The sequence below is a fragment of the Pan paniscus genome, chromosome 1, assembly GCF_029289425.2.
Source record: "Pan paniscus chromosome 1, NHGRI_mPanPan1-v2.0_pri, whole genome shotgun sequence".
Classification (NCBI taxonomy): Eukaryota; Metazoa; Chordata; class Mammalia; order Primates; family Hominidae; genus Pan; species Pan paniscus.
Genome location: NC_073249.2, coordinates 206,680,759 through 206,706,208, shown reverse-complemented (window position 1 = coordinate 206,706,208; position 25,450 = coordinate 206,680,759). Strand labels below are relative to the sequence as shown.

Sequence of the window (25,450 nt, the reverse complement as noted above, 5' to 3'; positions counted from 1 at the left end):
GGGCTTGTGTTGGAGAAGACAGTCGGGGTGGGGGGGTGACCTGCGGAGTGAGCAGATGAAGGCCTTGTCCTGATCCCTTGGAAACGCAGAGCATCACAGACGTGCCTCATCACATGCCAGGCCTCAGAGTCAAGGGTGGCTCCCCTGGCCCAGGTATCCCTGCTGCACTCCATGCTGTGTCTTATTCTCTGCAGTGGGGATGACTCGCCCCTGACTCATCCCTGCTCTCTGCCAAGGCTCCTGTGTGACCATTAGCACATCGATCCTGGGGCCCTTGGGAGGGGGTGAAATCGGAGGACCTCCTGACCCTCAGAGAAAGCTCCTCTTTACCCAAGCAGCCTGAGGTGGGATGTGGCTGAGTTGGGAAGCCTCACCCTCCCTGCCTGGCGCTGGGGGAGCTTCCTGTCTGCAAGTTGACCCTTCCCCAATCATCCCTGATGACACAGTCACTCAGCAACTCCTGAACAAGGGCACCATCTCCCCAGATGGGTAGGAAACCTCAGCACTATCTTAGACTCTTCTCTCTTCCTTCCCCACCACATTAATTCGCTGCCCAGTTGGCTCCATTCTTTGTTTCTTTCTCGCCTGGATCGCATCCCTCCCACCATCCCCACTGCCTCGGTCCAGGCCTTGTTATTACTTAGCCTCCACTCCTGCCCTCTCCACCTCATTGGCCAAATGCAAGGCCCTGGTGACTTCACTGCTCTGCCCAAAGCATCAGTGCCTGCTCCCACGTGCTGCCCATCAGGTTCAACCATCTCACCAAGAATTCAAGGCCCCCGATATCTGGCTTTGTCCAAAACTCAATTTCTCCCAAATCCTGACGGTTGTGTGAAATAGCCCCAAATTCCTGCCCTCCCAAACCTTTGCTTCTTCTCTCTTCCTCCTCAAGGGCTCTTTGCACCATCTCTAAATCTCCAAACCAGTTTAGGGGCCACCTCCTTGGAGACTACTGAAGCCATTACTGACCTTGCCCTTCTCTGAAACCCCAGAACTTCTTGTCTGTGCCACTGTTTTTAGAGTTAGCTATGGGTTCTCAGAGCTGCAAGGAGTCTTAGAGGTAATTAAGTCCAGTGTTGTTGTTTTTTTCTTAATTTCTACTTTTATTTAGATTCAAGGGGTACATGTGCAGGTTCATTATATGAGTACATTGTGTGACGCTGAGGTATGGGGTATGATTGATCCCGTCACCCAGATAGTGAGCATGGTTACCCAAAAGGTAGTTTCTCAATCCAGTGGTTTTCAAACTTGGCTTTGTGACACCCTGAGAAGCGTGGGGCCTTAAAGACTGTAGGAGGAGGGTGGTCCTGAGGGGTGGTCCAGTCAGCAGGGACACAGCCCTCTACACCTGCTCCAACTCAGAGCAGCCTCACCTTGATCTGTCTTAGACGGGCCATTCATTCATTCATGCATGCATCCATTCATCAGCTGTTTACTGAGCACCTTCACTGTATCAGCTTCTATCAATAAGACAGTGAATAAAGAAACTAAACCTGTAGCCTCATGAAACTTGCAAGCTACCGGGGAAAACAGACAAGAAACATATTAACAAATAAAGACACAAGAAAATGTCAAAAAGTGGTAATTGCTGACGACACAGTAGGATGGGAGTAAGATCCAGAATGCCGTGGAGTGCTCAGGGTATCATTAGATGGTTTGGCCGGGGAACGCTCCCTGAAAAAGTAACATCAGAGCTGACCCCTGGATGGCAAGATGAGGGCCAGCGATGCACAGTGTGTTCTAGGGGAAGGATAATCATGACAAAGAAAAGACCAGTGCAGAAGCCCCAAGGCAGAAACAAGCCTGTCATCTTTAAAATCACAGAGGGCAGAGAGCAGTGGCAGAGCTGTCCAAGATGAGACTTTTGTAGCCAATTCCACTTGGAGAATTGGATTTTTCTGCCAAAAAAAATAGATAGACAGACAGACATATAGACAGAACCCACTGACCTAGTCTAATCCTGCCACTTCACAGAGGAAAAACGAAGATCCAATGTGTCCAAGGATTGTCCAAGGTCCAACTAAGAGCTGGTGGCGAGCTGGGACCAGTGCCCAGGTCTCAGGATGCTGCCCGGGCACCATCTGTCACTCCTTGTGAGTGGGTCACCCAGGGCAGGCCTCCCTGGCCTTTGACTTTCCCAGCCACTTGGCCAGCCCTGCTCTTGATGCCAACCGCACCCTACCCTGCACACAGGTGAGAAGTGTGAATGAGACAATGTCTCCCTGGCCAGCCGAGCTCCAGGGAGCAAGCAAGAGACAAATAAAAGGCTTTATTGGATTTGTTAAACATGCATCCTGTGGCCAAGGGCCTCCTGGCACCAGACGGCATCACAGAGGGAAAAAAGAAAAGCGGATGATGAAATTAAAAGGCATTTCATTTCCAGAGCCAAGGCTGACATGCACAAATCCAGAATGTGTCTCTCCCTGGCTTCTCACCCACCTGTCCTCCTGTGTCCCCAGCCTCTTTCTGATGCAGCCGCTCTGGCCGGGGTCACAGCTCACACCATGACACGGGGCCTCCCGCACAGCCATCTTGAGGCATCTGACCCAGGAATCAAAGACCCAGAAGGGATTCTGGGGAAAGAGGGAAACGCGAGAAGTGCCTGAGAGGTCATGGAGTCCATCCCCCTGTCCCTGGCATGATCTGAACTTGCTAACCTCTTCCACATAAGAGCGCAGGCCCCAACCCAGGAGAAGGCAGCTCAGGCTAAGGCCAGAGAAGGGGCCAGAGGGGTGAACAGGGAGAAGACAGACAGTCCGGGTCCATGGCCCAGCTCTGCCACTGGCCGGCTCTACAATATTGGCAATTCACTGTACCTCTGTGAGCCTCAGTTGCCTCTGCTGCAAAAGAAGAAATGCCCATGGTGAGGATGAAATGAGGTATTTTGGTGTAAAGCTCCTGGCATGTAGAGGGCACCAACAAGTATTGGTTTTAGAGGCATCTGGAGCCCCAGTTTTCTATGTGACCTCCACTGAGGTGGGAGAAAGATCTCTGGTTTTTAACTCCCCCCAATACTCCATCAGACTCACCACAGTTTCCCCAGAGTCTCTGATCAGGGCAAACTATTTGTGTCTAATTACATTAAATTGCATAATATTTTCACTGCTTTCCCAAGAGACTTACCTGATTTCTCTCTGTTCATTTCTGTGTGTGTGTGCATGTGTGTGTGTGTGTATGTGTGTGTGTGCATGCATAGACACATTTTGTTAAATGGATGTTCCTAAGGCCAAGGTTACACTCCTCCTGTCTGTGCTGCCCTCAAGAAAGAATCTATGGGGATTGCCAAGCAACCTAAGGAAATGAGGTGGTTTGTAGATTTCTTTAGAGGAAGTCATGTCATGCTGGCCCTTTTCAGTGGTTTTTCCAATAAACATCTTTTGAGCACTTCATGTGTGCAAGGCAATGTATTTATTAATATATTTTGTTCACAAAAGTGAACAAAAGAGCCCCTCTTTCTTTCCTGTTGGAGCCTACATGTCAGGGCTCTGGGACTGGATGATTAAGAAGACCTGTAATCTGTCAAATGACCCAGTTCAAAAGGTCCTGATAAATGAACCCACGTCAGCCTGAGGAGGTCTCTGACAGCATGCCGTGGGATTCTGTCTTTGGGATTTCTCATCAAGTACACAACAGTTGAGGAATCCTGGAGACAAGCAAGTTCAGGGCATTCGTGCACAAATGTTACAGGACACCTGCTCTGTGCCAGGCACTGGGGACACAGCTGTGAACAAGACAAACCAAAATCTCTGTCCTCATGGGGCTTACATTCTAGTTAAGAAAGACAGACAGTCAATCAAGAAATAAGTTAAGTAAAGAAAATGTTCAGAGGCTGGTAAGTGCTATGGAAAAAATAAGGGGTTGGGAGTGCTAGAGAGTACTGGGAGACAAGGGTTAAGATTTTAAAGAAAATGATCAAGGAAGGCTTTGCTGAGAAGACGACATTTCAGTAAAGGCCCAAGGGAGGAGAAACAAACCAATCAAACCACCTGGATGATACAGAACATTCTGAACAAAGGGGAAGCAGGTGCAAAGGCCCTGGGGCAGCAATGCACCTGGCATCTATGCATGTATGTAAACAGCATCTTTTTACATGCAAGTATCTTAGTGGCCTGATTGATCTGAAAGAAATAAACAGAGAGAAATCAGGTGATGCCCTCGGGGAAAGCAGTAAAAATATAATGCAATTTAATGTAATTAGACACAAATTGTTGGCTCCAATCAGCCAGTGTGGCTGCAGCAGAGTGACCAAGGAGAGATGGGCAGGAAATGAGGTCAGAGGGGAGACAAAGAGGGGACCATTGCAGGAATCCAGGTGGACAATGAGAGTGCTTAGCCCAGGGCAGACATACAGTATAGTGGTTAAACATGGGCCCTACAGCCAGGTTGCTGGGATCAAGATTCACCACCTATATCAACTTGGACAAGTGACTTTGACTTTTCATTCCTCAGTTTCCGCAACTGTGAAATGGACATGGTAAGAGTATCTTCCTCCAAAGGTGGTTGTCAGGGTTAAATGAGCTAAGGCCTATAATAGGATTTGGTGCATGTTAAGTACTTAAATGTTAGAACTTCAACTTTACAGTGGAGAGAACTGGCAAACACCACCTTCACCAAGCAGTCAAGGTCGACATCACCAGTGATGTCATGTGATATCGTGCACTTCCAATACCATATGAGATGGCACTTTACCCCTTTGACGCACTTTCCAACAGCCCATAAGCCCAATCTAGTTAGGAGAAAACATCAGACATCCCCAAACTGAGGGACATTCTACAAAACACCTGGCCCAATACTCCTCAAAACTGTCGAGGTCATGAAAACCAAGGAAAGACTGAAAAACTGTCACAGATTAGGAGACACTAAGGAGACGTGAAGACTAAATGTGATGTGGAATCCTGGGTTGGATCTTGGAGCAGAAAACATCAGTGGAAAACTGGAAAAATCCAAATAATGGAATTTAGTTAATGGTGATGTACCAATGTTGGTTTCTTAGTCTGAACAAATGTACTGTGGTCATGTACGATGTTAACAATAGGGGAAACTTGGTGGCAGGGATGAGGATGGGAGGTTCGTGTGTATTAAACTCCCCCAAGGCCCAAAATGGTATCTTTATATTATTCATTCAACAAATATGTAAATTCCACTCAATCTACAGGATCCCAAGGGGAGAAACAAGAACCAAGCAAGAAAGCAAGGACTGGAAAGGAGGAGGAGTTTTCTTTTTTTCTTTTTCTGAGATGGAGTCTCACTCTGTCACCCGGGCTGGAATGCAGTGGTGCGATCTCGGCTCACTGCAAGCTCCGCCTCCTGGGTTCAAGCCATTCTCCTGCCTCAGCCTCCGAAGTAGCTGGAACTACAGGTGCCTGCCACCACACCCAGCTAATTTTTATATTTTCAGTAGAGACAGGGTTTCACCACGTTTGTCAGACTGGTCTCAAATTCCCAACCTCAAGTGGGAGGTTCGGCCCCCCCAAAGTGCTGGGATTACAGGCTTGAGCCACCGTGCCCAGCGAGGAGGAGTTTTCTAATAATGTTATCTATCCCTGAAAATGATGACTTCTCCACTACAGGAAGGGCTCAAACAGGAGCCAGAAGAACACTTTGCCATGGAGACCAGACTCTAGCGTTCCAAAAAGAAGGCTGCAAAAAAGCCTCGGCATTCTAGTCTCCACCTTCTCATCTGAATCTCCAGTAGGTCTCCAAGCCTGAGCCCAACCACCACTGGCTTGGCCCAGCTCACACTCTCCCTTCCTGCCCCTGACAAAAGCTGCAGCTGGCAGAAGTGAGCTGTTCAAATCTTTTACTGTTGACACAACCACACATCACCACAGGTCATCACTGTCAGTCATTCAGCAAACCTTCACTCAATATGGCAGAGGGTCACAGAGTTCAGAACACAAGCCTTAGAGAGGCCACCTCTCAGCTGTGCCACTTCTAACTATGTGACCGTGACCGGAGCCCTTTACCTCTCTCAGCCTGCTTCTTCATTCAAAAACAGGGATAATAATAGAACCTACCTCAGGGTTGATGTAAGTGCTCACTAAAAGATAACTATTAATATTATCATTATACTTATGCAGCAGGCACTATGCTGGATGCAAGCAGGGCACGAAGTTGAATAAATCTAACTCTAACATCCTCTTGGAGGGAAGTCAGGTATTGAACAATTAATTACAATGCAGGAGATAAGTACTATCGGGGTATCTATCAGAGCACCCACTCCAGGCCTCCAGCCCCAAATCTCAAGATTTCAAGGAAGGAACTGAGGGGGCTCCTCCCACCTTGACTTTAGCTGGAGCTGACAATCTGCCAAAGAGGACTGGCATTGGAAATCAATGTGCCTTGATTACAGAAAACTCTTTCTGACTTTCTAAAGACACACCAAACAGACAGACTTCCCCTAAATCCTCAGAGCAGAGCCCCGATCAGCCCTCCTCTTCCCCCGACAGCCCTGCCCCATCACCCCGCCAGCCCTTGCCTTCTGCCGTATCTCTTTCCTGCAGGTACCCCAGGCGCTGCTCTTCACTTGATGCCTACTGCCCCGTGTTTGCACCAAGGAGGCCTCAGTTGCCCCAGTGATGACTGTCCCCAGCTTGGCCAGCAGGCAAGGACACGATGTGTCAAGGCCAGGCTGTTTAGAGGCCAACACTGAGTGCAGATAGGCCAGTCCCTTAATGGCAGAGGACTAAGCTGGTGGACCAGGAACTCATTATCCAGCTGCCCAGGGCAATAGAAGGAATTCAAACAGAAGCACCCACTGCTGGGGGAGCACAGAGGGAGTGGGCCAGGGCTGGGGAGGCCTGGCTCAGAGTCACAGCCATTTTTGTTGCATGCCTACTCTGCACCGGGCACTGTGCAAATGGTCACACCCATTAACTCATTGTGTCCTCATGGAAAGGGGGACTGTTTTTCTCTCCATTATTTAGATAAGCAGATTGAGACCCACAGCATGGAGGAGCTTCTGCAGGTCCCACAGCTGGTGGATGGCAGAGCTTGATTCCCCATTCAAGCCCACACACAAGCCACTCCCCTGGCCTGTATCATCTGCTCCTCTAGGGCCTCCTGGGCTGCAGGCCTTGCATGGGCTCTTGGGACACTGAGCTGAACAAGACACAGTCCCTGTCCTGGAAAAGTTCACAGTTAAAGGTGGACAGAGAGCAGCGGCCATTTGCAAGAAACCTGATGGAAATCTGATTGACAGAAGTGTCCCTGATGGAAGGACACTCACGACTCTGACACAGCATGCAAGCAGCAGCTGACTGTGCCCTGGTCCTGGGGAACTGCCCTGAGGTGCATCCTGGAGCTGGATCTTGCAGGACTTTCTCAAGGGACTGCCCTTCCAGCAAGGGGAACCTTAGGAGCAAGGGCCACCTGAGGCCAGGTTCTGTTCTAACTTCTGACCCCAAGTCAGGGAACTGGGTCTTATTCCTTGGGCCTTGGAAAGGTCCTTCTTTTAGCATCCTGGGCAGCAGCCAGGGCTTTGGAGTCAGACAAGCCAAGGCCAAATCCCCCCTCTCCCACTTTCTAGCTGTGCAATCTTAATCCTCAAGACAACAATAATAATGCATGGATGGAAACATGGATGAATTGATTAATTAAGGGGAGGGCTGGTAGATCCAGAGCTCCTGGCTGGAACCGGGTCAGTTCCAGAACCTGGACCAAGGTCAAGCAATCATTCATTCATGCCTGCAGGCAACACATATTTGTTGAGCACCTACTATGTGCGTGCCAAGCACTATTCTAGGTGCTGGGGATACCACAGAGAACAAAATATATGTGTAATGCCCATAGTTGCTACAGAGAAAAATGAAGTAGGATAAGGAAGGTAGGGGGGCCCCAGAGTGAGGAAGGCTTTACTTTTAGATGGAAGGGTCAAGGATGCATCACAAGTGTCCTGAAGGAGACGAGGAAGTGAGCCCCAAAGATACCTGGAGGAAGAGTGTCCCATTTAAAGAGGAGAGTGGGGAATCTTCCCTGTGTGCAATGAGGTGGCCAGAAGGCCAGTGTGTCTGGGAAGGTGGTAGAGCTGGATCACACAGGCCTTGGTCTTCACTGGGATTTGGACTCTCATTCAGAGTAAAACGGGAGCCACAGGGGAGCTTTAGGAAGAGGAGTGACAGAGTATGACAGGTAGAACATGCTGCTGTGCTAAATACAAAGAGAGAAAGAGGGAGGTCAGTGAGTGAGGAGGCTATTGTGACGTCCAGGTGAGAGACAATGGAGACTTGGTCCTGAATGGTCACAGTGGAAGTGGTGAATTCTGAATAGATTTTGAAGGTAGAGCTCACTACATTTGCTGAGCGATTGAATGTGAGGTATAAAAGAAAGAGAAGAGTCAAGGATGGCACCAGAGTTTTGACCTGAGCAATTGGAAGCATGGAGCTGCCATGCTAGGATGGGGAAGTCAGTGAGAAGAGAGGATGTCCATATAAAGATGGCAGCTTGCACACGCACAGCCACTGCAATGCTAAAGTCATCCCTTGGGTGCTCCAATATCAGTGATGAGATTTCTTTAAATGTCTGAGGGAATGAACCCACAGGATGGGAGAACAGGAGAGGGGACAATAACAATGAAATTTCAGGAGCTGGAAAATAAATGAATGATTGAGAAAAATGCATCAGAAAAAAAGTCCCCCAAAGGCTCAGGGTTTGGCAGCACCAGTTACCTCTGGAAGCTGAGGTGAAGGAGAAGTTACAACAAAGAGGAGCCTTCGAAAGGCTGTTTCAGAAGCTGTCATTGTCCCAGACTAGACACCTCTAGACTGGGGGACACCGGGCTCAGTGCATGCAGTGGCACTCTATTGATGACACAGAGTTTCCATGAAAATGAGCAGTCTGGATGCCAAGACCCCAACTATGACAAACCACTCTGCTCTTGGGACACTGACGGCCAGACTTATACCCTCCAGACAGACGATTGGAAGAGTCTCCTCTGGGGAGCATGATGGACCAAGGAGAAAATATTGTACCTAGAGAAACCCTAGAGATATCAACATGGAAGTTTCTCCAATTAAACAGCCCAGTCACACCATCCTACAAGGAAGCCCACAGCCCACAAGACCCACTCATGTACTCAGAGCTTCTAATCAGCTCATGCTTTCCTATTTTAAAATACATGCAAGATAACTGAGGTTTACTAGACATCAGAAGAAAGCCCCTAATCTGAAAGATAAAGAACAAAACACAGAGAAAACACCAACTTGAGGATAACAGAGAATAGCAAGGAGAGGGGGGAGAAAACCTCCTTAATATCATCAGAGAGACAACAAAAGACATGCATGAAATTGAAATAGGATTCTCATAAAAAATAGGAAGAGAACAAAATAAAAGAGCTTTTAAAAATGAAAATACAATGGCAGAAATTAAAAAGGGAAAGTTGGAAGACAGGGTTGAGCTCTTCTAGAGTGACAGATGCAGAAAATGGAAGAGAAGTGTTTTAAAATTAGGATTTGTCCAGGAGTTTCATCTTCTAAAAAGAATTTTTAAAAAGTAGAGTGGAGGGAATCATCAATAAAATCATTCAAGAAAATTTCACAGACCCAAGGAACAGCTTTCTAGATTTCAAGAACTCACAGAGGGCCCAGCACAGTAAGTGAAAACAGACACATTATTGTCTATTTTCATTATTAAATAGACACACCAAGGCACATTATTGTGAATTGTCACTACCCTGGAAACTAAGAGAAGATTCTCTACTTCCACATTTAAAAGATTAGGAATACAGAACAGCTTCCTTCTGATAGCAATACTGAAAGCCAGAAGGTAATAGAGTAAAGCCTTCAAATTCTGAAGGAAAATAATTTCCAGGCCAGAATTCTATACCTAGCCTAAAAGCCAGTCAAGGATAGGGATAGAAGAAAGACATTTTCAGATGTGCAAAGTCTCAAAAAACCAACATTCCATGTATCTTTTCTCAGGAAGTACTGGAGGATATGCTCCACCAAAACAAGGGAATAAAACAAGAAAGAGGAAGATATGATATACTGGAAACTGAACATCCAACACAAAAGAGAGATGGAGGAACCCTCCAGGTTGACAGTAAAGAGAGAGCCTAGGATGACACCTGTGTGCTAGGTGTAAAAAGCAACCAGTCCAGCCTTAAGCAGGTCACAAGGCTCTGGAAGATTTCATCAGGAGGATGAAATTGATAAAAAACCTGATGCATCTAATTGTCTTGAGAGAAAATGTACACTATTGGTCAGGAGTTTGGCATACTTAATTTGTTACAAGTACAAGCAAACAAATATATCTTTTTAAAAAGGCAACTAGTAACTCCAGGGAAAACAAAAACTTGCACAAAGAAAAAAAAAGAAATCATAGCATTGCTGGGAGGATAGGAGAATGGAGAGAGCAAGTTAAGGACTGGGAAGGAGAGCAAAGAGAGCTAAATCATCATCTTCCCCAGTGCAAAGTCAAACAGCTAGAGTTCCGCTTCTGTCATGGAAATGTGAGGCTCTCTGCAGATTTGTTCCCTTGTGAAACTGCTGGAAATTATTTTTAAAACACTATTTAAAGCCCCTGGAAATGGTCCTAAGAGCATACAGCAAATAAAGAAATGTTTGTTCAGGAAAACCTATGAAAACTCCATAAGAATAGCAAGAGTCTGTGACATTTGAACCATGATCCACTCTCTCCCTCTCTCATCCCATCACAGCACTATAAAAACTCCACTGCAGATAGGTGCAGCCCGTAACACGGGGCTCCTTCTCTCCTTAACTCCAAGTTGGAAGCCTACAGTATCTTCTCAGGAAGAACAGGACATACGCATTTCTCATCCTGTCCAAGCTTACTGTTGCAGATGTTAAGTTTTATGTGAGTACAGCTGAGAGATAGGGGATCCCTTCTTCTTCCCAGCCCTCACCAGTGAGATGGCCACTCTAACTTGGGTGTGGCAAGCTGACAAATCCTGGGTCCCCAGCTACTCTCACCCTGGCTCATTCATAAAGCAGAGGTTCCACACCAGGAGAGGCAAGCTGAGAAGACCAGAGGTTACAGCCAGCCCCCACTCCAGCAAGCACCCAACTCCTAAAGTAAGGGTCTTACTGAGAGAAAAGCATGCCACTGTCCCCATCCCTAGCTCCAGATATTTCACCCATGGGGAGAGACAGACCATGAAACAGAGAGTTCTGAAGCTTGTCTCAAAAGAACTGACTTCATTTGCAACAGCATGTGGGGAAGTTAAAGTCTAAGGGCACTCTCAAAAACAATAGAGGTTGTGGTGAAAACAATTCAGAGGAGACTGGTAGATCCATCCATTTGAGATATAAGCTAGACCACTGACTAGTTTGCCAGAAAGAACTAGAGAATAAGAGAGCTAACAAGAGCCCTCCTGGGGTCAGAGCAGATCTCAAACAATGACCTCAAAAACTACACCTGCAAAGGAGGTCAGAATTGGTACAATATATTATTTTAAGTGTCCAATTTCCAATGAATAAATTATGAGGCATGCATAGAAGCAAGAAAGTTTGACACGCATGAAAAAAAATTAGGCAACAGAAGCTGCCTGTGAGGATGACCATATGTCAGATGTAATAGAGAAAGAATTCAAAGTAGTCATTATAAATATTTTCAAAGAGCTGAAGAAAACCATGCTTAAAGAAGTAAAGGAAGGTATGGTAACAATGCCTCATCAAATAGAGAATACAAATAAAGGGATGAAAATTATTTTTCCGAAATGGAAATTCTGGAGCTGAAAAGTACAATAACTGTAATGAAAAATTCACTGAAAGGGCTCGACAGTAGATTTGAACTGGCAAAAATAAAAATTAGCAAACTTGAAGGTAGATTGACAGAGATTATGTAATCTAAAGAACAGAAACAGAAGAAAAGAATGAAAAAAATGGGCAGAGTCTCAAAGAAGTGTGGAACATCATTAAGTGCATCAACATATGCATAATGGGAGTGCCAGAAAGAGAAGAGACAAAGAAAAGCACGAGGAAAGGTTCAAAGAAATAATGTCAAAAAAACTTTGTGATTTGATTTTTTAAAACTTTAATGTACAGATTTATAAAACTCAAAAAAGCTCCAAGTAGAATTAATGCAAAGTAGTAAAAATGCTGAAAACCAAAAAGAAGAAAAGAATCTCAAAAGCGGCAAGAGAAAAAAAAAAAAAAAAAAAACAAGAATCATCACTTGCAAGGGAGCCAAATAAGATTAACAGCTGACTTCTTATTAGAAACAATGGAGGCCAGAGGCAGTGGGATAACATATTCAAAGTACTTAAAGATAACTCCCAACCAAGAATACTATATCCTTAAAAACTATCTCACCAAAAGGAAGGAGAAATAAAGACATTCCCAGTATTAATCTCATACCAAATCCAGACAAACATATCACAAAAAACTATATATCTTATGAATATAGATGCAAAATCCTCAACAAAATGCTAGCAAACCAAATCTAGCAGCATATTCAAAGAATTATATACCATGACCAAGTGGGATTTATCCCAGGAATGCAAATTTGGTTAAACATGTGAAAATAAATTGATGTAATATGCCATATTGATAGATTTTTAAAATTACATAATTATCTCAATAAACACAGAAAAAGAATTTGACAGAATCCAACACTCTTTAGTGCTAAAAACACTCAACAAATTAGGAGTATTAGGGAACCTCCTCAACCTAATAATGGGCATCTATGAAAAACCCACAGCTAACATACTCACTGGTGAAATACTGGATGCTTTTCCCCTAAGATCAGGGACAAGACAAGACTATCCATGCTCACCACGAGCCAGGGAACTTAGGCAAGAAAAAGAAAGGAAGAAGTAAGATATAGTTATCAAAGAATGACATGATCATGTACATAGAAAATCCTAAGGGATCAGAATCCATTAAAACCTATTAAAACTAATGAACAAGTTCAGCAAGAGTAAACAAAAAAGATAATATACAAAAATCAATTGTATTTCTTTACATTTGCAGTAAACAATTTGAAAATAAAATTAAGAAAACAGTTCCACTGGCATTAGCACCAAAAAGAATAAAACATTTAGGAAAAGGTTAACTAAAGAAGTATGAAACTTATACTTTAAAAAGCGCAAAATGTTGTTGACAAAAATTAAATAAGACCTAAATAGACCAGGCACAGTGGTACACACCTGTAATCCCAGCACTTTGGGAGGCAAAGGCAGGTGGAACACTTGAGCCCAGGAGTACAAGACCAGCCTGGGCAACATGGTGAAACCCCATCTCTACGTAAAAAATACAAAAATGTAGCCAACATAGTGGTGCATGCCTGTAGTCTCTGTTACTCTGGAAGCTGAGGTAGGAGAATCACTTGAACCTGGGAAGTCAAGGCTGCAGTGAGCTGTGATTGCACCACTGCACTCCAGCCTGGACAACAAAGTGAGACCCTGTCTCAAAAAAAAAGGACCTAAAGAAGTCAAAAGATGTCCTATGTTCATGGATTACCAAACTCATATTGTTGATATAAGCATATTCCCCACACTGACCTATAGATTCAATGCAATGCCTATCAATGCAATCCCAATGGCATTTTTTGTAGAAATGAAAATTCCAATCCCAAAATTTATATATAATTGCAAGGAACACCAAATAGTCAAAACAATCTCGAAAAAGAAAAACAAAATTTGAGGAATCACATTTCCCAATTTTAAAACTTAATACAAAGCTGTAAAAGTCAAAACAGTGTAGTACTGGCATAAGGATAGACACATAGGTCAATGGAATAGAATTAAGGGTCCAGAAATAAAGCCATACAGCTATGGTCATTTGATTTTTGACAAGGATGCCAAGACCATTCAATGGAGAAAGAATAGTCTCATCAATAAATGATGCTGGGGAACTGGATAGCCTCATGAAAAAGAATCACGTTTGACCCTTAACTTACACCATACACAAAAAGTTAACTCAAAATGGATCAAAGATCTAAATGTAAGAGCCAAAATTATAAAGCTCTTAGAAGAAAACAAAGCGATAAATCTTCATGACCTTGGATTTGGCCATGGGTTCTTGTATGTGACACCAAAAGCACAAGCAACAAAAGAAAAAAATAGATAAGTTGAACTTCATCAAAATTTAAAACTTTTGTGCTTCCAAAGATACAATCGAGATAGTGAAAAAGAAAACCCACAAAATAGGAGAAAATGTTTGCAAATCATATGTCTGACAGGGGACTTTATAGAAGGAACTCTTACAAGTCATAATAAAAAGCCAAGTAATCCAAATTAAAAATGGGCAAAGGATCTGGATAGACATTTCTCCAAAGAAGATGTACCTATGGCTAAAAATACATGAAAATATAATCAGCATCATTAGCCATCAAATCAGAACCACATTAGATACCATTTCACACTCACTAGGATGGCTATAATCGAAAAGTCAGAATAACTTCACTGTTGGTAAGGATGTGGAGAAACTGGAACCCTCATATATTGCTGGTGGGAATGGAAAATGGTGCAACCATTGTAGAAAATGGCCTGGCAGTTCCTCAAAAGGTTAAACATAAAGTTACCCCATAACCCAGCATACCCAAGAGAAATAAAAGCATGTGTCCACACAAAAACTTGCACACAAATGTTCATAGCAGCATCATTCACACTAACCAAAAGGTAGAAACAACCCAAACATCCATCAACTGATGAATGGATAAACAAATGGTGGTATATCCAGACAATGGAATATTATTCAGCCATGAAAATGAATAAAGAACTAATATGTACTATAACTTAGATAAACCTTGAGAAAACTGTGCTAAGTGAAAGCAACCAGTCACAAAACACCATGTACTATATGATCTGTTTACATTCAATGTCCAGAATAGGCAAATCTATAGAGACAGAAAGTAGATTAGCAGGTGCCAAGGGATGGGGACAAAGGCAGGAGATAATAGCTAAAGGGCACAGGCTTTCTTTTTGAGGTGATGAAAATGCTCTAACATTGATGTAGTGATGGTTAAATAACTCTGTGGATATACTAACACCCACTGAATTGTACCTGTTAAATGGGTGAATTGTATGATATGTGAATTATATCTCAATAAAGCTGACACAAAATAAGTTAATTAGCTAACCAAAAAAAAAAAGAAAATTCAAGAAATAGTGAAACAAGCATGTCATTTAGAAACATGAATACAAATGTCAAAATAATCAGCTAAAAGAAGTCAAAGTGGTTTCCTCTCTGGCGGCGGGGGGGAAATGAGAGTGAGTTAATTTTATAATAAACCTCGTAGAACTGTGTTATTATTTAAACCGTGTGTGTATGACTTTTTGATAAAAATTACAACTTTTGGATTTATAAATAAAACCTTTAGTCTTAGGTTCTGAGCCACCCCATTGCAGAGCTTGGAGGCTGTAAGGAGGGTAGCTGGCCAGGTACCTTAAATTTGCTCTTGCAGAACTGAAAGCTTATACATTTGGCCAAGGGCCAGCCAGGTTCTGGCCCCAAAGAGAGGGAACAGGTGGGGCTATGGGGTTATTCCAAGGCTGTAGATCTTGCCTGATCCTACCCACTGCCTTGAAAATCTGGGCCTCTGTCTTAAAGGAGAATTATTCAGAGTACACAGTGGTCTAGAGGAAACAGGCCCACTGCTGGGGAAACTGTCAACTGATCTAAAATCCACTGGCCTACAATGAACACCTACTGTGTACCAGGCACCTCCACAGACATCCTCTTGTAATCATCTCAAGGACCCTGGGAGGCAGGTGTATTGATCCCCGTGCTACAGATGAGGAAACTGAGGCTCAGGGAGGTTTAGCAGCTTGCCTGGAGCCACAAAGCTAAAAAGATCCAGGTTAAGATCCCAAGTCTGGCCGTCCCCCAGTCCAGCACTCTATTCACTACAGAGCTTTCCAGTGCAGAGGAGGCAGGGAAGGGACTTGAGAAAGGGGAGCCCCTTCTCTGAGCAATAGAAACCATGTTTGAGCTCAGCTCATTCCAGGATGTGAGTCATAGTGAGAAGCCCAAGTTAATCACGAGACAATGAAGGCTCTAACTTGGAGAAATGACTCCACAGGCTCCATGGGAGCTGCAAGCAGTGGCTCAAAACAGGCAGGTCCGGCCCCACAGCGTTCCGCATCACTAGAGGATATCGTCCGTCACTGCTCCTCTGCGTTTGGGGCCATTCAGATGTAGAACCAGACTTCAAGACTACCCTTGGACCTCTGATGCCAGTTAGGGCCGCCCCACACCAAACTCCAGGTGAGAGTCAGCAGTGACTTTTTAATCTGGAAGGGACCTTAGCCACCATCTAGTCCACTATTCTTATCGCACAGATGGGAGATGAAAACCTCAAACAGAAAAGAGTTGCTCGGGGTCACACAGCGAGTGAATTCGCCACCAAGCCAGCTCTCCAACCAAAGCGTTCTGCACGCCGCCTTCCCCGCCTCCTCCTGTTAGTGCCGGTGCCCTCCTGCTTCTCACTGCCACACCCCCAACCTGGACGCCCCCTGTTCTCTTCGTAGTCACACATGTCGCGTCATTACTTTCTCCTTATACACCCACGCCCAGCACCAGGAAAACTACAAATTAGCACTAAAGAGTGACCGCTGGTGGCTCATGCCTGTAATCCCAGCACTTTGGGAGGTCGAGGCAGGTGGATCACTTGAGGTCAGTAGTTTGAGACCAGCCTGGCCAACATGGTGAAACCCCGTCTCTACTAAAAATACAAAAAATTAGCCGGGCGCGGTGGCACACCCCTGTAATCCCAGCTACTCAAGAGGTTGTGGCAGGAGAATCGCTTGAACCTGGAAGGTAGAGGTTGCAGTGAGCCGAGATCACACCACTGCACTCCACCCTGGGCGACAGAGTGAGACTCTGTCTCAAAAAAAAAAAAAAAAATTAGCCAAGCGCAGTGGTGGGCACCTGTAATCCCAGCTACTCAGGGGAGCTGAGGCAGGAGAATCGCTTGAACCCAGAAGGTGGAGGTTGCAGTGAGCCGAGATCACGCCACTGCACTCCAGCCTGGGCAACAGAGCAAGACTCCGTCTCAAAAAAAAAAGAGTGACTGCTGGGCCCTCACTTCTCCAGAATCTTTATATTTTAAAAGAATCTTAGAATCCCTCCTCCTCTCCCTCTCCCACTCTCTTTCCACAACACACAGGTACCTCGACGACCCCTGGGAAAGGCAATCATGGGTTCACATATATCATTAGGTTTGGATTCAGATAGGCAGACTTGGGGTCTATCTAATTCTAGGTCTGACATTTAGTAACTACATGACCTTGGGACAGTCACTCAACTTTTCTGAACCTCAGTTTTTTCATCTGTAAAGTGGGGACAAGAATACTCCCCTTCCAGGCTGGGCCCAGTGGCTCACACCTATAATCCCAGCACTTTGGGAGGCTGAGATGGGAATTTGAGATCAGCCTGGCCAACACAGCAAGACCCTGTCTCTATAAAAATAAAGAAAAATAAATATATATTTTTAAATACTCACCTTTCAAAGACGCGGCAAGGATGAAGGGAAGTTGATGGCTGTGGAGTCCTTTACACAGTACCCAGAGCAGAGTGAACCCCAGAAATGCTGAGGTAGACAGAGAGAAGGAGGGAGGAAGGGAGACCTACAGGCTTTTCTTTTTTCTACAACAGTCGTAATTATTTCATGCACGAATCTTGTCTCTCCACTAGAGCTCCCTGATGCTGAAAACACAACTTCTGCTTCTGAACCCCTACCCCACCCAGCACAGGGTTTACATCATAGTGGGGACCCCAAAATCCTTTGTCTCCCTGCCTATTACAGAAAGACCAGCTTGATAGGGAAACCCACAGACCTGGATTGTGGCACCGGCAAACCTCCTCTCTGGCAAGGAGTTCAGAGCGGCTTTTCACAGGGTCCCTGGGAGGTAGTCAGGACCAGCTCCCCCTCATTTCACAGATGGGCAGACTGAGGGCCACGGCCTAGGCAGCAGTGCCAAAGACCCAGAGTCCTGACCATCAGCCCTCCCCCACCACCAGTGCTGCGAGGCCAGCTCAGCCTCCGGGTCCACTTAGGTCCTCCTCCTGTCCACATTCGAGCCCTGTGTTGTGATGGCACTGCTGGGATGCTCTCTTGATGCCTGCTTTATTTTTAGATGCTCTAAGACTGTTGGGGAAGAAGAAGAGACCCACTTTCCTGTTCAGAAACATTGTCATCACTTTGAAAACGCCTCCTCCGTCTGTCACAAAAAGGCAGCTGGGCCTTCCACTTTGCAGTGCCACAGCTCCAGAGCCATACACGCTCCCATATCCTCCAGGCAGCCTGGCCCCTGCCCGAGTACTCCCCAGTTTATCTCACACCCTGTTCCTTCACTCTCAACCCTCCACAAAACCCCTGGGGCCTGGGATCCATCCTATTCTCCCTCCCTCCACCCTGGCTTTGCATCTGCCCTTCCTTCAGCCTGGAAGCCCTTCCCTCTTGCCTCTCTCGTGGGAAAGAAGGAACCTATTCACCCTTCAGCTGCAGCTTAAATATCAGACCAAGACGATCCCCTGGTCTGCACCCAGAACTTCTCTTTTGTAACACAGTCCACATATTAGCAACTACTTAAGAATTTACAGGCTAGGCAAAGTGGCTCATGTCTATAATCTCAATACTTTGGGAGGCCAAGGTGGGAGGACTGCTCAAGCTCAGGAGTTCAAGACCAGTCTAGGCAATATAGTGAGACCCCATCTCTACCAAACATAGAAAATTAGCTGGACATGGTGGTGTGAGCCTGTCATCTCAGCTACTCGGGGGGCTGAGGTGGAAGGATCGCTTCAGCCTGGGAGGTTGAGGTTGCAGGGAGCCGTGATCACGCCACTGCACTCTAGCTTGGGCGACACAGCAAGACCCCATCTCAAAAACAAGAATTTGCTACTAATTTCTAAATTATCTTTCTCTTTTATATAATAATTTCATCCCTGTTAGGTTGAAAGATCCATGATGCTAAGCCCTGCTCCACCTTGATCCCCGCCATCCCCAGTGCCTAGCAGAGCCCCTAGCACATTGGAGGTGCCCAATAAACATTTGTTGACTGACTGATTCACTTCTAAGGCCAAGGAATGCTCCCCCTTGAGCGTTGCGATCAGTTCCTGTACGTGATTCCATCCAGTCCTCACAACAGCCTCTGAGCAGGGAGTGGTTACCCCCCTTTCACAAAAGAGAAGACAAGCTTGGAGAGGTGAGGTGACCTGCTCAAGGTCACACTAGGTGTGAGGGTTGGGATGCAAATTCAGGTCCCACAGAAGCACCCTCCCCATCAAATCCCCTTCCCCTGAAGGCTGTTAGGAGAAGGTCATCGTGCCATCCATCCTCAGTCCTTGGGGACAGCCCAGACCTGCCCCAGGCTCCAAACAGGCTAGAATCAGCCCCGCTCTGCAGACGACCCAGTTGCTATAGGGCCTCCTCCTTCTGCCCACCCACCCCCGGTGAGGTGCCCATGGAGGGTCTTAGGCTGCTAAATCCCTCCCAGGGAGACCGTGGCACCCCAGCGCCCTCTAGTGGTGGCAGGAAGAGTCTATGGGGAGGGCAAGGAAGGGGAAAGGGAATAGGTTGCGGGAGGGAGAAGGTGAGGAAGGGGAGAGAGGATAAGAGATGGGAAGAGAAAGGTGGAGCTGAGAAAGGGAGGGGGAGAGGAGCAAGAGGAGGCAAGTGGGGCACTTTGTCCTGGGCCCTGGAGTCCCTTCTCCTCTCTGGTGCTCCCTCTGACAGTTGCCACCCTGGGTTTCTGCCCTCCAGCTGGCCTAGCCCTGGGGGCCTGAGAGGGACATCCCTGCTCCAGGGAATTGCTGATTCAGAAGGTCCATCTCCTGGTCAAAGCTCTCTCCCAGCTGGAAAGGGGCTGGGAAGAACTCCATCCGTCTCCTCTCCACCTCCTCTCACCCATCAGAGTCAGTAGGGGCTTCCAGATGCCCCCCGCCCCACAACCACAAGGACAGACACCACCCGGCTCTGCCCCAGCCTTTCCCTTCTCCCTCCCTGCCCAGCCACCCCAAAATCCCAGCAGCTGCAGTTGCCATAGAAACAGCACCCCCACCCCACCCCCACCTCTTTCACACAAATAAACTGCAACCTGGGGAACAGGGAGCCGCTGGAAGAGGCCGAATGTGCAGAGCCAGCTCATTTCCCGCTCCTCTCACTTCAGGATAATTAGTGCAAATTAAATTTCACACCCCTTCTCTCGAGCAGTTAGAGCTCCCTGGGAATGGATACTCACGATTCATGGGGGGAACATGCTCAGATGTCTCTTTGCAATGTGCAAATACAAGAGAACATTTCTCAGCTTCGAATTCTCAACAATTCCCCAAAGTTGGCACTAAGGCAGGCGTGCAGGGCCAGGAAGTAAGTGTGCATGTCCGAGTGAGGTGGGGACAGGGCCCCCCAGAGACGGGAGACTTGAGTCCAACACTCAGCTCTGGCACCCTTCCCCTAGGTTTTCTCACCTGTAAAGCCATAAAGAGGGGCCAAGTCACCGAAGAAAAGAAACCTTCTGGTCACCAAGGCCTCCAGCTCAGAAGGGTCCCTTCTTGGTTTAAGACTCTGCTTTCTAATTTTTGAACAAGAAGCCCACATTTTCATTTTGCAATGGATCCTGCAAATTTTCCAACCGGTCCTCCTTGCACGAGTTTATTTATGCATATTAAGTATCTGGGTGAGGAAACATGCACAACACTCCTAGACGCAAATAATAATAATAGCACCCGCTGTGGGCCGGATGCTGCTCTGAGTGCTCTATGTGCCTTCATCCTCACAGCAAGCCCATGAGTGGTTTAACACAGGGCTTCTCAAATGTTAAGGTGCCTGGGCCTGGGGATCATGCTGGAGCACAGGGTCTAAATCAGCAGATCTTGGGGAAGGCCTGTGACTCTGCATTTCTTTCTTTCTTTTTTTTTTTTTCTTTTTGAGACAGAGTCTCTCTCTGTCGGCCAGGCTAGAGTGCTTTGGTGCAATCTCGGCTCACTGCAACCTCTGTCTCCGGGGCTCAAGCAATTCTGCCTCTGCCTCCTGAATAGCTGAGATTACAGGTGTGTGCCACCGCGCCCAGCTAATTTTTGTATTTTTAGTAGAGATGGCGTTTCACCACGTTGCCAGGCTGGTCTCAAACTCCTGACCTCAGGTAATCTGCCCAGCTTGGCCTCCCAAAGTGCTAGGATTACTGGCGTGAGCCACCGCCCCGACTGACATTTCTAACAAGCTCCCAGGGGAGACTGATACTGCCGTCCCTGAGAACTCATTTGACAAGCAAGGGCAGCAAAAGCGTGGCCTAGTAAAGGCCTTGCTGCTCCCGTCCCCTTCTCTGGAAATGCCTAGGAGATACTTCTTCCTCCAGGTGAGGGCTAGGAACACACAGCCAACTAATGGCTGGCAACGGCTGGCCTCCTCCTCTTATGGTGGCCACCTCTGCGAAGCTATTTATGATTCAGAGCTCCCCATGGGATCAGGCTGAGACTAGACACCAGCTGACCCCACATCTCAGCTTTGAGCTTTTCCTCCAGTTCTACCCTGTTTCCCACACTGGCTTGCAGTTTCTCCCACAATAAATTGCTTGAGTAAGAATGCTTGTCTCGGGCCCTGCTTCCCAGCAACCCAACCTAAGGCAGGGAGATACTACCATTTTCCTTATTTTAATGATGAAGAAACTGACCAAGAGGTTAGCTTGCCCAGAACATATAAGTGATAGAGGCAAAAGTTGAACAGGCAGACTCATTCCACTACCTCTATATACTTGGATATACAATGCAAATCCATTTTTGGACTCGCATACCTACACTCACATCAATGCACCTGTTTACATGCATGTCTATACACACAGCATATTTTTGTGTGCAAAACGACACTCATATGCACACAAGTAGATATCAGTTCACTCAAACACCTACTTCCACACATGCACACACCCCTGACATCGACATCCCCAAAGATGCAAATGTGCATATTCATTCATTCATTCAATTCATAAATGAATTGTCACATACGTGCTTGGACATCTTTTCACCAAGTCTCAGTGCAGACTTCTCCCCCTCCTGGAGCTTTCCCTGCCTCCCTGAGTGATATGGTTTGCATCTGTGTCCCCACCCAAATCTCATGTTCGATTATAATTCCCAGTGTTGGAGGTAGAGCCTGGTGGGAGGTGACTGATCATGGGGGTGGGTCCTTCATGAATGGTGTAGCACCATCCCTTTGGTGCTGTTCTGGTGATAAGAGTTCTCACAAGATCTGGTCGTTTAAATGTGTGTGGCACAGTCGGCCGGACACAGTGGCTTATGCCTGTAATCCCAGCACTTTGGGAGGCCGAGGCAGGCAGATCACCTGAGGTCAGGAGTTGGTGACCAGCCTGACCAACATGGAGAAACCCCATCTCTACTAAAAATACAAAAATTAGCTGGGTGTGGTGGCACATGCCTGTAATCCCAGCTACTCAGGAGGCTGAGACAGGAGAATCACTTGAACCCGGGAGGCAGAAGTTGCAGTGAGCCGAGATCACACCATTGCACTCTAGCCTGGGCAACAAGAGCGAAACTCCATCAGAAAGAATAGAAAGAAAGCAAGAAAGAAAGAAAGAAAGAAAGAAAGAAAGAGAGAGGGAGGGAGGGAGGGAGGGAGGGAGGGAGGGAGGGAGGGAGGGAGGGAGGGGGAGAGAGGAAGGAAGGAAGGAAGGAAGGAAGGGAGGGAGGGAGGGAGGGAGGGAGGGAGGGAGGGAGGGAGGGAGGGAGGGAGGAAGGAAGGAAGGAAGGAAGGAAGGAAGGAAGGAGTGTGCGGCACCTCCCCTCTCTCTCTCTTCCTCCTGCTCCAACCATAAGAAATGCCTGCTCCACCTTCACCTTCCACCACGATTGTAAGTTTCCTGAGGCCTCCCCAGAGGCAGAAGCTGCTGTGCTTCCTGTACAGACTGCAGAACTTCTTTTCTTTATAAATTACCCAGTCTCAGGCATTTCTTTATAGCAGTGTAAGAATGGACCAATACACTGAGATTAGGTCCAGAGTCCCTCAGGCCCCGTCCTCACCCCTTTTTCCAGTCTGTCTCCTCTGCCAGTCTGAGAGCTCCTCTGGGACAGGGTACTTGGTCTGATATGCCATTGTAACCACAGGGTCTGGTACAGGGCCTGGCCCATAGTAAGTGTGCCATACACATTTGTCGAGCGGAATTTAATCCAGCTCTGCCATTTACTAGCCATGTGACTTTGGAAGAGTCTCTTCCTTCTCTGCATCTCAGCTTCCTCATTTCCTCAACTCCCAGGGAGGTGGTGCTGTCGGGTAGCAGGTGACCCAGTCCAGTCTTTTTTTTTTTGAGGTGGAGTCTCACTCTGATGCCCAGGCTGGAGTGCAGTGGCACAATCTTGGCTCACTGCAAGCTCCGCCTCCCGGGTTCACACCATTCTCCCACCTCAGCCTCCCGAGTAGCTGGGACTACAGGCGCCCGCCGCCACGCCCGGCTAATTTTTTGTATTTTTAGTAGAGCCGGGGTTTCACCGTGTTAGCCAGGATGGTCTCAATCTCCTGACCTTGTGATCCGCCCGCCTCGGCCTCCCAAAGTGCTGGGATTACAGGCATGAGCCACCGCGCCCAGCTGACCCAGTCCAGTCTTAAGGAAGGTACTAGAAAACATTTCTTAAAGGACAGGAAGGGGCATTGAGCTGAAATTTGAAGGCATGTCAGAATTCAGCCAGGTGAAGAGGGAAAAGAAGAGTTCCAGGCAGATGGAATAGCATATGATGTGCAAAGGCTCAGAGGTAAGAAGGAGCTGAAAGGAGAAATCTGCGTGCCTGGAGTGCGGTAGGGAGATTGCCCATAGAGAGGTGCTGAGGAGCCACAGTTTGCATTTGATCTTGAAGGCAATGGAGAGCCGTTGAACATTTTAGTGAGGACATAGCTGATGTGGGTTTTTAAGCACACAAGCCAGGCGCGGGTACTCACGCCTGTAATCCCAGCACTTTGGGAGGCCTAGGCGGGCGGATCACCTAAGGTCAGGAGTTTGAGACCAGCCTGGCCAAAATGGTGAAACCCCATCTCTACTAAAAGTACAAAAAAATTAGCCAGGGGTGGTGGCGCGCGCCTAGGTTGAGGCAGGAGAATTGCTTGAACCCAGGAGGCGGAGACTCCAGTGAGCAGAGATCACACCACTGCACTCCAGCCTGGGCAACAGAGTGAGACTCCATCTCAAAAAAAAAAAAGAATATGTTGTCTTCAATGCCTCCATGACCCAAAGGAGGTTTATAAATGCTGGCAGCGATGAAAACTCAGTACCAAGAAAATGTTAGGGTGAGGAACTTAAGGTTTTGTATGAAAGGGTAGGGGGATTAAGACTGTGAGTGGATGAATGTGTTCAAGCCTCCCTGAATACTTTACATTCACTGAGCTGAGATGGTTTTGATTTCCTGGCAGATAAGGACTCAGTCTCTGATGAATTGCAGTGATATCATTTAATAGCTGTGTGTCCTCAGGCAAATTACTCAACCTCTCTGCACCTAAGCTTCCTCATCTTGAAAATGCCCCCCAGGTCTGACCTCAGAGAGGGAGGATTAAATGAAATCAGGTAGGCGAAGTTCTTAGTCCAGAGTTGGACGAAAAATAAACTTTAAATAAAGGTTAGCTTGCACCGTGATAGCACAGTGAAAACCAATCACAAAGAATGGTCCCTCAATGATAGGAACAGCAATGATCTTCTACAGAGTTTCCCTAAGTAATAATGGGGAGCCCCACCCTCCATTTCCATCTCCCTCCCACCTCCTGCCCACCAAGACCTTTGCAGGCTCCTCACCCCTGCAGGGTCCCCAAGATGCCTGTCAGTTCTCCTTACCCTGGGACAGAGTCGAGGCTGATTTGGGCATCCAGGCTTCCGTTCTGACGCTCACAGCCCTTCTGGGTTTGTGCCCTGGAACTGGGAGTTCATAATTCTTACAGTCTATCTTAAGCAGCCAATGGTCCTCACCTCCTGGTATCCACGGCCCTGTGTACTGGTCTCCCCATCAGGGTGCACTGGACCTACAGACTTGCTTCTAAGGAATAGAATACAACAAACATGTTGAGATACCATTTAAAAATTGGGTTCCTAAAGCGTCTGGCTTCCTTATTGCTCACCAGCCCTCTCTTGTTCCTTCTCTGTCTGCTCTGCTGGAAGCCACTGCCGTGGTATGAGCTGCCCTATTTGGAGGCCCATGTGGCAAGGAAATGAAGGCGGCTTTTGGCCAGCAGAGAGCAAAAAGTTGAGGACTTCAATCCAACAATCCGTGAGGAACTGAATTTTGCCAACAGAAGGGATCGTGGAAGCAGATCCTTTCCCAGGCAAACCTTGAGACATTGCAGCCTCAGCTGGCACTTTCATTGCCATCTCATGGGGGAACCCGGGCCAGAGGACCCAGTTAAGCCACACCTGGATTCTCACCCACAGAAACTGTGAGATAATAAATGCTATTATTTAAAACCATTCAATTTGGGGATAATTTGTTACACAGTAATAGATAACTAATACACATTGCAAAAAAGAAGGGGGTTGATTTTGGGGGACTCACTGACCTGGAAAGTCCAG

The 25,450-nt window shown here is 46.8% G+C and overlaps 1 protein-coding gene across 13 annotated transcripts in view; it reads right to left on the bottom strand.

Moving 5' to 3' along the window:
• Positions 1 to 18,268, bottom strand: part of LOC103785369 (uncharacterized) — a 57,358-nt gene extending 39,090 nt beyond the window's left edge. For 6 of the 13 annotated variants that reach the window (XR_008620807.2, XR_004670668.3, XR_008620806.2 and 3 more), the window contains exons 1-2: positions 17,738 to 18,268; positions 17,404 to 17,490 (exon numbers count right to left, since the gene is read on the bottom strand). The gene's annotated coding sequence lies outside the window, so the exon portion shown is untranslated. The other 7 variants (XR_008620809.2, XR_004670666.4, XR_004670667.3 and 4 more) reach the window with 6 other exon arrangements.
• Positions 18,269 to 25,450: the final 7,182 nt, after the last annotated feature.